This window comes from Nanorana parkeri, unplaced genomic scaffold (genome assembly GCF_000935625.1).
Source record: "Nanorana parkeri isolate BGI_ZX_2015 unplaced genomic scaffold, ASM93562v1 scaffold2018, whole genome shotgun sequence".
In the NCBI taxonomy this organism is placed as follows: Eukaryota; Metazoa; Chordata; class Amphibia; order Anura; family Dicroglossidae; genus Nanorana; species Nanorana parkeri.
In genome coordinates, this window is record NW_017308286.1 from 155,451 (window position 1) to 167,869 (window position 12,419).

Consider the following 12,419-nt stretch of genomic DNA (forward strand, 5'->3'; position numbering starts at 1 on the left):
ACTGGGTGGGGGTGCATTCCCTGGGGCGCCCTCTCATCCACCGGTGCCCTTAGTAGCGCCGGCCCTGCATGCTACAGACACTGTTTCACAGCAAAAAAATAGGAAATTTAACCTGGCACAATGTTGAGGATCTCATTAGGGTTCTTAAAATTCAGAAGCCGTAGGAGAGATTCCCATCTGAAGTCATTCTAAGGGCTAGTTCACACCACAGTGTGTTCCGACCCGATTGGGTGCCAGAACGCACTGGATCGCATCCCAGTCGGCTCCCTGTGTTCAGGGGTGGGAGGGGGTGTGGCGGTGCATTGAAGTCAATTGCACAGCCCCCCGGCCGCAGTGCGTTCGGCCGCACCCGAATGCGTGGTACATTAATGCCTGTGTTCTGGTGCAGTCAGAAAAAATAGTGCATCAGGCATAGATGTTCTACGCATTTGGGTGCGGGCGATCGCACTGCGGCCGGGGGGCAGGGCTGCGGTGCCATTGACTTGCCATTGACCACCCCTAAATGCAGCGAGCTGGCTGGGATGCGATCCAGTGCGTTCTGGCTCCAAATCGGGCTGTTTGCGGTGTGAACTAGCCCTGAAGGCATTCTTAAAGCTGAACGCCAGTTATACTTAAAAATTAATCTTGCATTGCCCCCCACCCTGCATGGTTTCACTGCTTGTTTAGTTTAGAGGGTGATGATTGAAGTGTTACACCTACCTTACCTGGCCTTACTTACAGTGGTGGAACCACCACCATAGCGACCTATGCGGCTGCTATGGGGCCCGGGACAGAAGGGGGGCACGGTCAGGAGCAGGGCTGAGGTACTTAACTTTCCCCACCCCCCGCACACCGAGCCCGGCCAGCAGAGCTCACCAGTGGCAGTACTGCCTCCACCTCCCGCACACCGAGCCCGGCCAGCAGAGCTCACCAGTGGCAGTACTGCCTCCACCTCCCGCACACTGAGCCCGGCCAGCAGAACTCGGTGTCCGCGGTACCGCCTTCATCCCCTGCACACCTAGTACGGCCAGCAGAACTCGGTGTTGTCAGTACTGCCCCCACCCCCCACATACTGAGCCCGACCTGTTGAAGTCAGCAGCGGCAGTACCTGTGACGGCTTAGTGACAGCTGATATAGAGCCTTCTGATCTTTCTCTCTAATGAAACACTTTAGTAGGAGATGCACTTACATACATTCCAGGCTTAGGAATTGTTACATTATATTATATATTTTATTTATTTATGTTGTAGTTCTGTCTTAGCTCCCCTCAACCTACTGGCATCTTACCATCCTTCAGAACAGCAAGTGATATCTTTGCTCCCTTACATCTTGTCTGTGGACCTCCCTGTGCCCCCCCCTTTTTAACCAGGTATAAGTAAATCACTGCAAAATGTGTCAATTAAGTTTGTGCAATCATGAAATGTTCTCAAATGTCATCTTGATTAAGCTGTACAGTGTTTTTATTATTGCTCTTTATATTAGCATCGTACTAGAACATACCTCCATCCTTGAAGAAGCACATTGCAAAACGTGTCGATTTGAACCACAACATGTGATCGACTTGAAGGAAGTTTATAACCTTGGAAATATCAGTCTAGATGACGGTTTTGTTGTATTGACACTGTTGTATATATACTGCCTGGGCAAACAAAAACAGAGTTATTCACAAAGGAGCCGAAGGGTCCAGCCGTAGCTTTGGCTGATCCTTCAGCTCTCTTCGGCTGCCGGAGCCCTTCGATTCAGGTGAACCGAAGGGCCGCAGTACGGGCTATTCACTATAGCCCTTACAGCAGCCAAAGGTGGCCGAGCGGCTCAGCCATGCTGAAGGCATTTGCTTTGGCTGAAGTGTCTGCTGAAGCAGGGCAAAGGGCCTGCCGAAGGTCAGCGTTTCGCCACACAAATGACAGCTGGGCGGAGCCAGCCGTGATCTCACGACTGGCTCCGCCCAGTTGTAATGACAGATTAGCGCCCCCAAATGACCTGGGGACACTGAACTGTCATTAAACAATACCACGGTACCACAGATGTTGGATCGGCTGAATCGAAGTCCTTCTGCACTTCGGCTCAACCGAACGTGCAGAGCATGTTTGGCTGACCAAAGTGCAGCCGAAGGCAGCCATTGTACGGCAGGTAAAAAAAGGACATAAGCTCCATATTTATTATTGTATATACTGCATAGAGAGAGTTCAACTGGACTTTAAGGGACCCAAGAGCACCCCTTTAATGCTAGTTTAGGGCCTCAGAGTAGCTTAATGGGTAACACTTTCAGCACTAAGGGTCCTCGGTTCATGTTCTGGTCAGGACACTTTCTGCATGGAGTTTGCATGTTCTTCCCACGGGTTTCCTCGGGTACTCTGGTTTCCTCCAACAATCCAGAAACATGCTGGAAAGTTTCTTGCCTCCTTTTTGAAACTGTGTATATGATATTCTACCGAGTGCCCCCCAAGATGACTGCCTCACCATCTGCCGCAACAGCAAAAAATGCGCTTTGAGTCACCAAGTAGAAAAAGAAACCTGACCTAAATGACCTTTCTCCTATGTGCAGACATTAGCCCCAGTTTTAATTTTCTAGAACAGGGGTGCCCACAATTTTTCGTCTGGAGATCTACTTTTCAAATGACGAGCTCCATGAGATCTGCCAACAAAAAAACAGCTGCATTCAGGGGCGGGAGGGGGCATGGCTGTGCATTGAAGTCAATGGCACCGCAGCCACGCCCCTCATCCGCAGTGCGATCGCCCGCAACTGGAACGCAGTCACATTAGTGCTTGCGTTCCGGTTCAGTGCAATCTGCAAAAACGCTGCAAGCAGTATTTTTGCAGATCGCACTGGACCGGAATGCAGGCCCTAATGTGCCTGCATTTGGGGTGCGGACGATCGCACTGTGGGCGGGGGGCATGGCTGCAGTGCCATTAACTTCAATACAGACCCACACCCCCCTCCTGCCCCTAAATGCAGGGAGTCGGCCAGCTTGTACTCCAGTATGTTCTAGAGGCGCCGGCGTCCTTTCCTCCCGCGGTGCTCGTGTGGCCGAATGTGGCCGACTTTGCACACGGGGAGAGGTGTCCCGCCCCTTTCCGTCTACGGCATAGCCGTAGCTAGCTCCTCTTGCGCCTTAGTAAAAAAAAGTGCCCCCCCCCCAACAGGCGTGTAACGTCACCCAGCGCCCTGCCTCCAGGATTTTTTAATTTTTTAAAATATTTTTTATTTCTTATTTTATTTTTTATTTTTTTGTACTGTTGGGGGGCTTTGGGGAAATATTTGGGGTCTAAACAGGCCCCTCATAGTCCCCTTCAAAATAGAAAAAAACAAATTGAGGACACAAAGTCCTCAATCTCTTTTTCTGCAGCCTCTGTTGTAAATGAATGGAAAGCACAGAGGCTTCCCGTTCATTCAGAAAATATTTTACTATCATCCAGTTTCTGAATGGGGAGGAGCCTTTGTACAGAGTGCTTCTCCCCATTGAGAAACTCATGAATGAATAGGAAGTGATATAAAGCACTTCCTGTTCATTCATAACTGGGGACACATAGTAATATGTGTCCCCTGTTATTTACAAACACTGGAGTGATCAGCTGATCGCTCGATCGCTTGCTCTGCACAGAGGATCCTCCGCCACGCCCACAGGGAGCTCACCCGGCAACTTCTCCTCTGGATGTCCGCTGCTCTCCGGGCAGAGGCAGCGGGGATCCGAGGAGAAGTGAAGGAAGCACTTCAGCCATGGGGGGGGGGGGACGGGAGGACAGGACGCTACGCGATCGACTGGTAGATCGCAATTGACCTAAGGCCTTGTTCACACCAAGCGCGGAGCAAATCCAGACCAGAGCAGGTGTAGACCGGATCAAAATTGCGTCCAATGTATTCCTATGGTATTTTGACCTCCAGTTCACATCGCAGCGTGCGGATCCAGACCGGATCCAGACCAGGTGAAAAAACTGCGGCAAGCCCTATTTTACCTGCTCTGGATCTGCTCTGGAACGCATCAAAAACGCATCAAAAACACAGTAACGCAATGTAACCCAATGCAATTCAATGGGAAAAAATAACCATAAAGAAAAAAAACCTCCTATGGTCATCTGTCATGACCTAATCTTCCTTTGTCACTTCCTGTCTTTGGAAAAGGTGACCTTGTGAGCTGGAGAGCAAAGGAAAAATGGTGGACCAGTTTTGTGACCCAGAGAGATTCATAAGTATGGTTCAACAGTGCCCTGAGCTATATGACAGCAGACACTTTCAATATAAGAACAATAGAAAGAAGGCTGACCACTGGAGTTTGATAGCAGGGAGAGTTTTCCCAGGATATAAGGATATGTCCTTGACAGATAAGGAGAGCTGTGGTGAGTACTTCAATGTGAATGGCATTGTATACTAGTAGTTCCTCAAATGCAGTATTCCATCCACCCCCTTCCCCCCACCACTCCTCCTTATCACACTGCCTGTTTGCTCACTGACACCTGCAGCTGCTTTTCATGCAAAAAAACGCATCAAAAACGCATCGTGCGTGTGCAGAAACCTGACCGGATCTGGTCTGCATTTGGTGTGAACAAGGCCTAATGGGCACCTCTGGTCTAGAATTAACAGAACCTAGAGAGCTCTCGTCTTTTTATGACTTCAATTAGACCCGTGTGTCACACTGGCAATTTTGTAGCAGTGATTTGTAGCATCTATGAGCTCGCTCTGTGCAGATGTGTGCAAAAATTAACATTCTTTAGTTTTTTTTTCTTTACAATGCAAATACATTTTTAAATGTTTTGGTGTAATACTGCATTATGGCCACTAGATGGAGCATAATAAATATTTATTTCCTATGTTTCTCAGCACCATCTAATGGTCATAATGTGGTATTACATCTAAAGTACATTCCCTTGTAAAGAAAGAACTAAAGAATGTTTGTTTTGGCATATATCTGCGCAGAAGGAACCTTAGCTTATAAATAGACCCCTAAGGAGAGCAAGCAAATCTAACCCCTGTTGGGCTATTTAATTCTGACAGTGGGCCGCTTTCAGAATACCTGAACACTGCAGCTGATTGGCTGCCGTCACTGTTTGGCCAGCAATTTTCCGTCCAGCTCCTTCCATTGTCAGATCAGGTAACAGGGCCACCCACGGAGCTAATTTAAGCTGGTTCACCAACAACATGTATGGCCAGGTTTACACTCAAGATTTAAAGATACAGTAAATCCGATAAAGCTCATTGATTGCTATGGACAATACAAGATGTTACCTTCACTCTCTTTCCATACGTCAGGCTCTAAGTTTTAGGATTTTAGCATAAAATACAGAAAAAACGCAGAATGTGATGCCGAGTATTTTATTTCATAAAGAAGAAAGTTTCATTATAAAGTGTTCAGTGACAGAACAAGCCGACAGCATTTCTCTGCATTGCATGTTCAGGAAGTGAAGCCGTGATTATACAAAGTACATAACACATGATTAAAAGCTGCATGAGATTCACAAGTAAAGCAACCAATGACAGCATTGCATATGACTCCTAATTATAACAAAATTATAATTAATAATACACACGTTCTGGTAGAATTGGGAAAGTTTAGGATAATGAAGCTGACTGTATCTCCTCTGTATCTGTATCTTCAAGGAAGTCAATAGTCCTATATGCATTCTAATGTATCATTGTGCCTAATATAAGAACCATTTGCTATGCTCTAGCCTGGGCCTAGTCCAGACTCTTGCTTGAGTACATATTTGAAATGACCTTTTAGACTATCATGTTGGTTGGCTTCAACAATGACAAGACTAATGAATCCAACTCTCCTGTCTTCAAGGAAGGAAGTCAAAGGTCCTATTCTAATGTACAATTGTGAATGATAAAGGAACCATCTGTGATGTTCTACCAGTCAGCCTGTCGTTTTCCAGTGCACATTTAAATTGCGTTGGTTGATGTAAGTCGATGATGACAATTGATCTGCTGGTACATGAGGCCTGTGCATCAGGGGTCCTCCAGTGACCCCGGTAACCCCACTGTGAGCACAGGACAATGTGCAGAGGCATTGTGACAAGCCCAGCAGAGTCAGCACATTATATCAACAGTTACATAAATGACGCGGGAAGCTCAGGATATGCTACAACTGATCTTAAAGGAGAACTATGGGGTTAGGGCTTTTCTCCATAGTTCTCCTTAGGGTAACGGGAGGACACAAACTAGCGTCCTCAGGTCACCCTAAGCTCAGTATACCGCAAGCTACTGCTCGCGGTATACTGACACGCCGCAGCTGAAGCGGATCCCGACAATTATGCCGGGATCCGCCCAGTCTCATTGTCACAGGTCGGCTAGAATTATGAGGTGAGTGAAAAGCACTCACCTCATAGTTCTCCTTTAAGCTTACTTGTGAATGTTTGTTTTAATTTTTTGAGGGGGGGGGTTAGTTGTATAAGGATGAGCCAAGCATTTACTTGAGAATAATGACATGAATATTTGCTGGATTACAGAAGAAATTAAAGTTAAATGATTGAGCATTTCTTTACGCTACACCGCTTTACACTACACTGCTTTACGCTACACTGCTGGAATATTGCAATCTCAATGTTTTTTGAAACTCTCAGATGTTTTTTCAGTTGGTCCTGGAGGGCACTAAGTTCCATTTTTTCTACCTTAAACTTGTTGCCTGTAGTTAGTGCTCTGTCGTTTGCAGCTATAGCACCTCCAGATTTGATTGGCTCACCGCAATCATCCACACAACAATATGCATTCCACACGTAACTGGGGATGGTTACCCGGCCTTTCAATGCATTATTACCTGGCACAGCGCCGGTCACTACGTACATTTTGTAACAGCCTGCTGAAATAGAGTTCATTTCCGTCTCATATTTACTCCATACACCATTATTCAAGTCTGCTACCATAGGTACAACATTGGTCAGAGTGAAGGTAGACAGGTAGTTTTCCTTTTCCTTATGATGGCCACAAGGATTTAAATGTCCTCTGGTATAGTTAGTAGAAGTAGTCATGTTAGAACCATTGTTGCTAGTGTAGTCAGAGTCCACAGCCTGGCTTGCTTCCGTAAGATTGCTTGGCTGGTTTTTAGGGGATCGTTCTGAAATCTTTTTTTCCTTGTTATAGTTGTTTATCGATTTCCTTGTATCCATAGGCGATTGCATATTTTCAGTTAGCTCCCGATAAATCAGCTGCAAAATATAATACAAAAAATATTGAAATGTTCTTTACACCAAGTAACAGAGCATGTCTGAGTATTTTTAAAACCTACTGATAAATAGTAATGGGCAAACTTGCTTAGGTATTATTCACGGGTATGCTCAGTGAACAACTTGCAAACTTAAATGTGAACCCCACGGGAGGGTGAACCCTGGAAAGCAATTCTCTTAATTTTCAAGCTGAATAGGCAAGGCATTGTCAAACAAAGAGCATGGTGAGCTGGGTACAGCCATGGGACAATGTAACACTGCAACTTATAGGACAACATGGTAAAAACACCAATTCTTCAAATAACATGCTACATAGATGGCTTTAGGCTATGTGTGGTGTTATACAACATTACAATTCCAGGAGACAGTGTCAGTGACACATTGTGTGTATGTGTAATACATTTCTAACATTTTACACTATTCCTTGGCTTACATAAAGCAGCAGCATCCCTATATGATTAATCTTAACTTGAAAAAAGTATTTTTTGCTGCAACATATGATTTTGTCCTTGAAGTTGATGTGTTGGGAGCAAAATAAAATAGTCAAGTGTAAGGATTTGAGCATCTTTGACAAGGGCCAAATTGTGATGTCTAGACGACTGGGTCAGAGAAACTCCAAAACTGTAGCTCTTGTGGGATGTTCCCAGTCTGCAGTGATCAGGACCTACCAAAAGTGGTCCAAGGAAGGAAAACTGGTGAACCGATGACAGGGTTATGGGCGGCCAATGCTCAATGATGAACGTGGGGAGTGAATCCTGGCATGTGTAGTCCAATCCAATAGGTGGTGCATAGTCACACCGCAATGCAATTCACAGTAAAGGAACACTGGTGCCACTGAACAGTGTAGTAAATAGAAGGTTGAGGTTCCATGCCACTCTCTGCAGCCCACCACACTGCAATTCACTATAATGTAGCAGGCAATATGCAGCACTCTGTAACTCTGTGCTAGCACAGTACTAGCACTTGTGGCATTGTGAGGCAATACCACGGTGTTAGGTGGCCTCAAAGTCACCCAGGGTTCTCAGCCAGAGGGGCTGAGTGGCTCCAGGAAGACATTACTGGTACCAGGAGAGAACAGCCTTTTCAGTTCTTTCCGGGTTTTCTGAATCATAGTTGGGATCCTGGAGCCAGGAGATTTCTTAGAGCTCTGGGTGGGAGGAAATCTCCATTCCTGGGTCCATGCTTTGGTGGTGACCAGCACCTGATTGTGCACCTGTGTACATCCCTCTTGAAGTGTGTGCTGGGATGTGTTCAGGGCCCCACCTGTGAGTCAGGAGAGCTCCACCCTGGAGTCAGTGGAGGCCAGTGCAGCAGGGAGCTGCGGGTTTGCGAACCATATTGAGAGGATTGGCATGTTATTGCCGTTGTCTGGAGGAACCAGACAGTGGCCCTAAAGATTGAGGTCGGAGCAGCAGTGCTGCAAGAGAGACAGATGTCGGTGAGCCCTTATCTGTTATATGCTACAGCGAGCTATTTATGTTGGATTTCATGTTATCTACCGTTTTGAAAGCAAATAAACTGCATCTGACTTGCACCTCCGGTCTACAGTGGAGTGTCCTTGTTACACACTGTACAAGTAGAATAAATTTCCTCTCGATTACAAACTGTCAGATGTCCCTGACTAGCTCTAACACACACTGACAAAGAATGCTGGGAGAGATGACTTTTATAGGCAGAAGGCTGACACATTTTCAAAACCTCATTATTGGCCATAACTTTCCCAGGTTTACAGGTCATGCAAAGCATTATAGGGTTCCCTTCCTGGTGAACTGGCCCATAAATTTGCAATGGTAAACATGCAAGGTTCGCTGCAAACCCAACTTGGCAGCAAACGCGAACCTCATCTCTAGGGTTTATTTATATACATATCCCATCCTATCTTCATTTCTGAAGGCGGGAGAGTTGCTAATATGCACATTTCCTGATTCCGTAAGCAGTATACACTTTTTTGTCTGCCGATTCTGTTTTAAAGCATGATCCCAAGTTGACCTTAACCAGAACCTACTTATCCCCTCACACACACACACACACACACACACACATACACTCTGGCCACTTGGCCCCTTTATTTATAAAAATAATTTTTTTAAGGGGTCTTCTGAGGTCATGTTCCTCTTCTTCATCTGGTGGTGGGCAGTTACCAATGCTGCAGAGAATGGCTCTTATGTAGAGAAGTGAGCTCCATTCTTTGCATCATTCTCCAGTGAGCCGTGGCTGACTTGGTAATGCAGCTCCAGGGGGTGTGTGTCCATGTCTCTTCAAGCCTGAAGTTGGCCTTTAAAGGGAACAAGTTATGATTAGGTTTATTCAATAATCTGACTGAATCTGCAATAGGGATGGGCGCACGGAGCAAGGGTTTGGTTTGCAGAGGGTTCAGAAAACCCAGCAGGAGGTCTGTGAACCCTGAATATATTTCCAAACCCCATCAAAGTCTATGGGAGCCAAATCTTACTATTTTTTCTAACCTTTGCAAGCCCAATCTATTCATTCACTCATACTAGCCAGGTGTGAGTTTATTGGTAGTGAAACTGATCAACTATACAGTGCCATTCATTCTTGAGTAATGACAAAGTTATCACTAAATAAAAAGCCCATAGTGGACATATAAAAATTGCTCTGGTCCATAAGGGGTATACAGGTACGAGAAAGTGAATAACTATAGAGTTATTCACTTACTCCATATAATGCCCATTGATAGAGTATGACTCGGAGCAGTAGATGGGAGAGGGTGCAGATATCAGTCGCCCCTTCTATGCCCTTCTCTCCCAATTGCATCAGCTGCTCCAACCTTCACAATGACTCATGTAGAGGATGATAGGGATATCATAAAATGGTTGAAGAAATACAACCCCTTATTAGCAATGTATTCACTCGATATTAATATAATATGAAACAGAATATTATATTTGCTCTTTAAATGGGATATACAAACCTGCGGCTCTAAGTTAAATGTTTTGGGTCTTTTACAGTCTGCTTTCTCTTTTGTGCTGTTCCTGTCCAGGATGTAGGCAGAATACAGGGGAATGCGCCTCCCTCGGTCATATAAAGTGGCGTAGTAACTGTTCCCTCCAAGCGTCTGACAAATATAGGCTGGAGAGTCCAGGTCAGATATTGTTGTTATTCCATCCGGTATCTCCTTAAAGTCATGAGGTTTGGCAATGCCTTGAAAGCCAACAGGCATGTTATTTTTGTAGAAGGCCTGGGAGCATTTTGTAAAATCTTTATCAACTCGACCCTCTGCCTGGTAGGCAACGGCTACAAGCAGCCAACAGAGGCTCAAAAACATTTTTATAGGATTTGCCAAGGAAAGTGAAATCACCGAAATAATGAATTCACTCTGACAGGAGCAAGATCTACCAGTCCATTTTATAATGTGCGATATTCAAAAAAGAAGGAGGAATACATTAAAAATAAAAAAGTAGGCGTTGCTTTCCAAAGAAAAGGTACCACAAGGGCATTTACTGTAAGTTTAGTGTTGATGTGGCGGGAGTTACTTCAGAAGAATGGGGAAATTAAACTGAATAATAAGGTGTGTCTTGTACATGACTTCACCATTTTCCAGAGAACCATGATCGACTTTATTGTGTTTGTAGGTAAACAAAACCTATTAATGATTTACGAATAACACAAAAAAAGAATGACTCCCCGGAGGATTTAATAATATCCTCCGGGGAGTCATTCTTTTTTTGTGTTATTCGTAAATCATTAATAGGTTTTGTTTACCTACAAACACAGTCAGCATGACCAGACTATAGCTTTGCAATTTATGTTAACATTTCTTAGGGATGCATAGAGCTTTCTTTTGGAGGTATATAATGGTGTATAAATACAATTTTTGGTAAAATATAAAAGTCGGGGTCACATCAGGTAAATAGACACCAAACATGTCAAGATGAAAATTGCGCACGCGAAAAATCGCAAAATATGACCACACCGAAAATTGGCCATAGGCGACACTTTAAACGCTTTTATTGTTTATCAGTTTAGTGTTATCAATAATTGATGGCCCTAAAATTATTGCTCGCATTCCGAAGTTCGCGGTGATATGTAACATGTGCGGCACAATCGTCGTTTGCGCATGTAGGCGCACCCGACGCATGTTTGCGTGTGTATGTGAGGGGTGGGGGACACTAAAAAATTAGTGTTTTTCTTTATGCTTCTTTAATTTTTTTTATTCCTTACATTTTTTTTTTTTACACATGTAGCGCCCATCACCTTCTGTGATGTGACTACTAGGCATTTAGTGATAGCCGGGACTGTAGACAGCCTGGCTGGATTTGTAGTGGCAATTATATGGTTAATCCCAGGTGTCTAACCTTGTCTGTACCCCCCTGGGCGGAGTGTGACTCTGTCATATCGGGGGACAGCCAATGGTTCAGTGGCGGAGCTAAGGAACAAAGGGCCCTAGTGCAAGATTTTTTTTTGGGCCCCCCCCCCCACTAGAGGCCCTGGTGCGTCAGCACCGCCTGCACCGGCGGTAGTTCCGCCACTGCAATGGTTGACACTGTGATATGTGTACAGTACAGCAGCCAAACACTGGGCTTCTTACAGCCAGTGATGCATGTTGGGACAGACTAGATGTAGCACAGGCTTAGTATTGCTTTTGTAATATATGCAGAGTTTTGCTCTCTGAAACTGCATTACATCTTCTGGCTTAACTGATAGCTCACAGAGACTGGAGGAGAGACTCTATTGGTTACTGCTTTGGCTAAGAAGGAAGCCGACCCCTAACAACAAAGGCAAGCAAGGACTTGATTGGATAGCAGCCAGAAGAGCTGTGATTGGCTGCCAGGCCGTTTTTTGGGTTGGACAGAGATGACAAGGAGAACAGACTGAGGAGAGAGAGGAAGACACAGTGAGAGAGACAGAGACTGGTATGTTGCAGCCTGACAGGGGAAAGTGTCCCTTGTGCTTGTTTCCTGTGTACTGCCAGATCTGGGATTCCTGTGGAGATTTCTAAAGGGAGGTGCAGGCTTGAGAGGGGAGTTTTTCCTGTTTAATTCTTCCCTTTCGCCTGATCTCTGAAGATGTGCTAACAGTGCAGTGACATCTAGAGGCGGATTCCTGTACTGCAATCATCATCATCCTGTTTTGAAAGATCCTGTGGCCTGTGTTGCTGCCATCACCATCCAGTCTGCTGAGACAGCGATCAAGCTACCAATTGCTGGAAGAAAGATATATCCAGTGTATCTAAAGCCCCATTCACACTGAGCGACATGAAAATCGCGCGACTTTTTCCTATTGGGGCTGTATGCAATCAGGAGCAATATCGCTCAAAATCG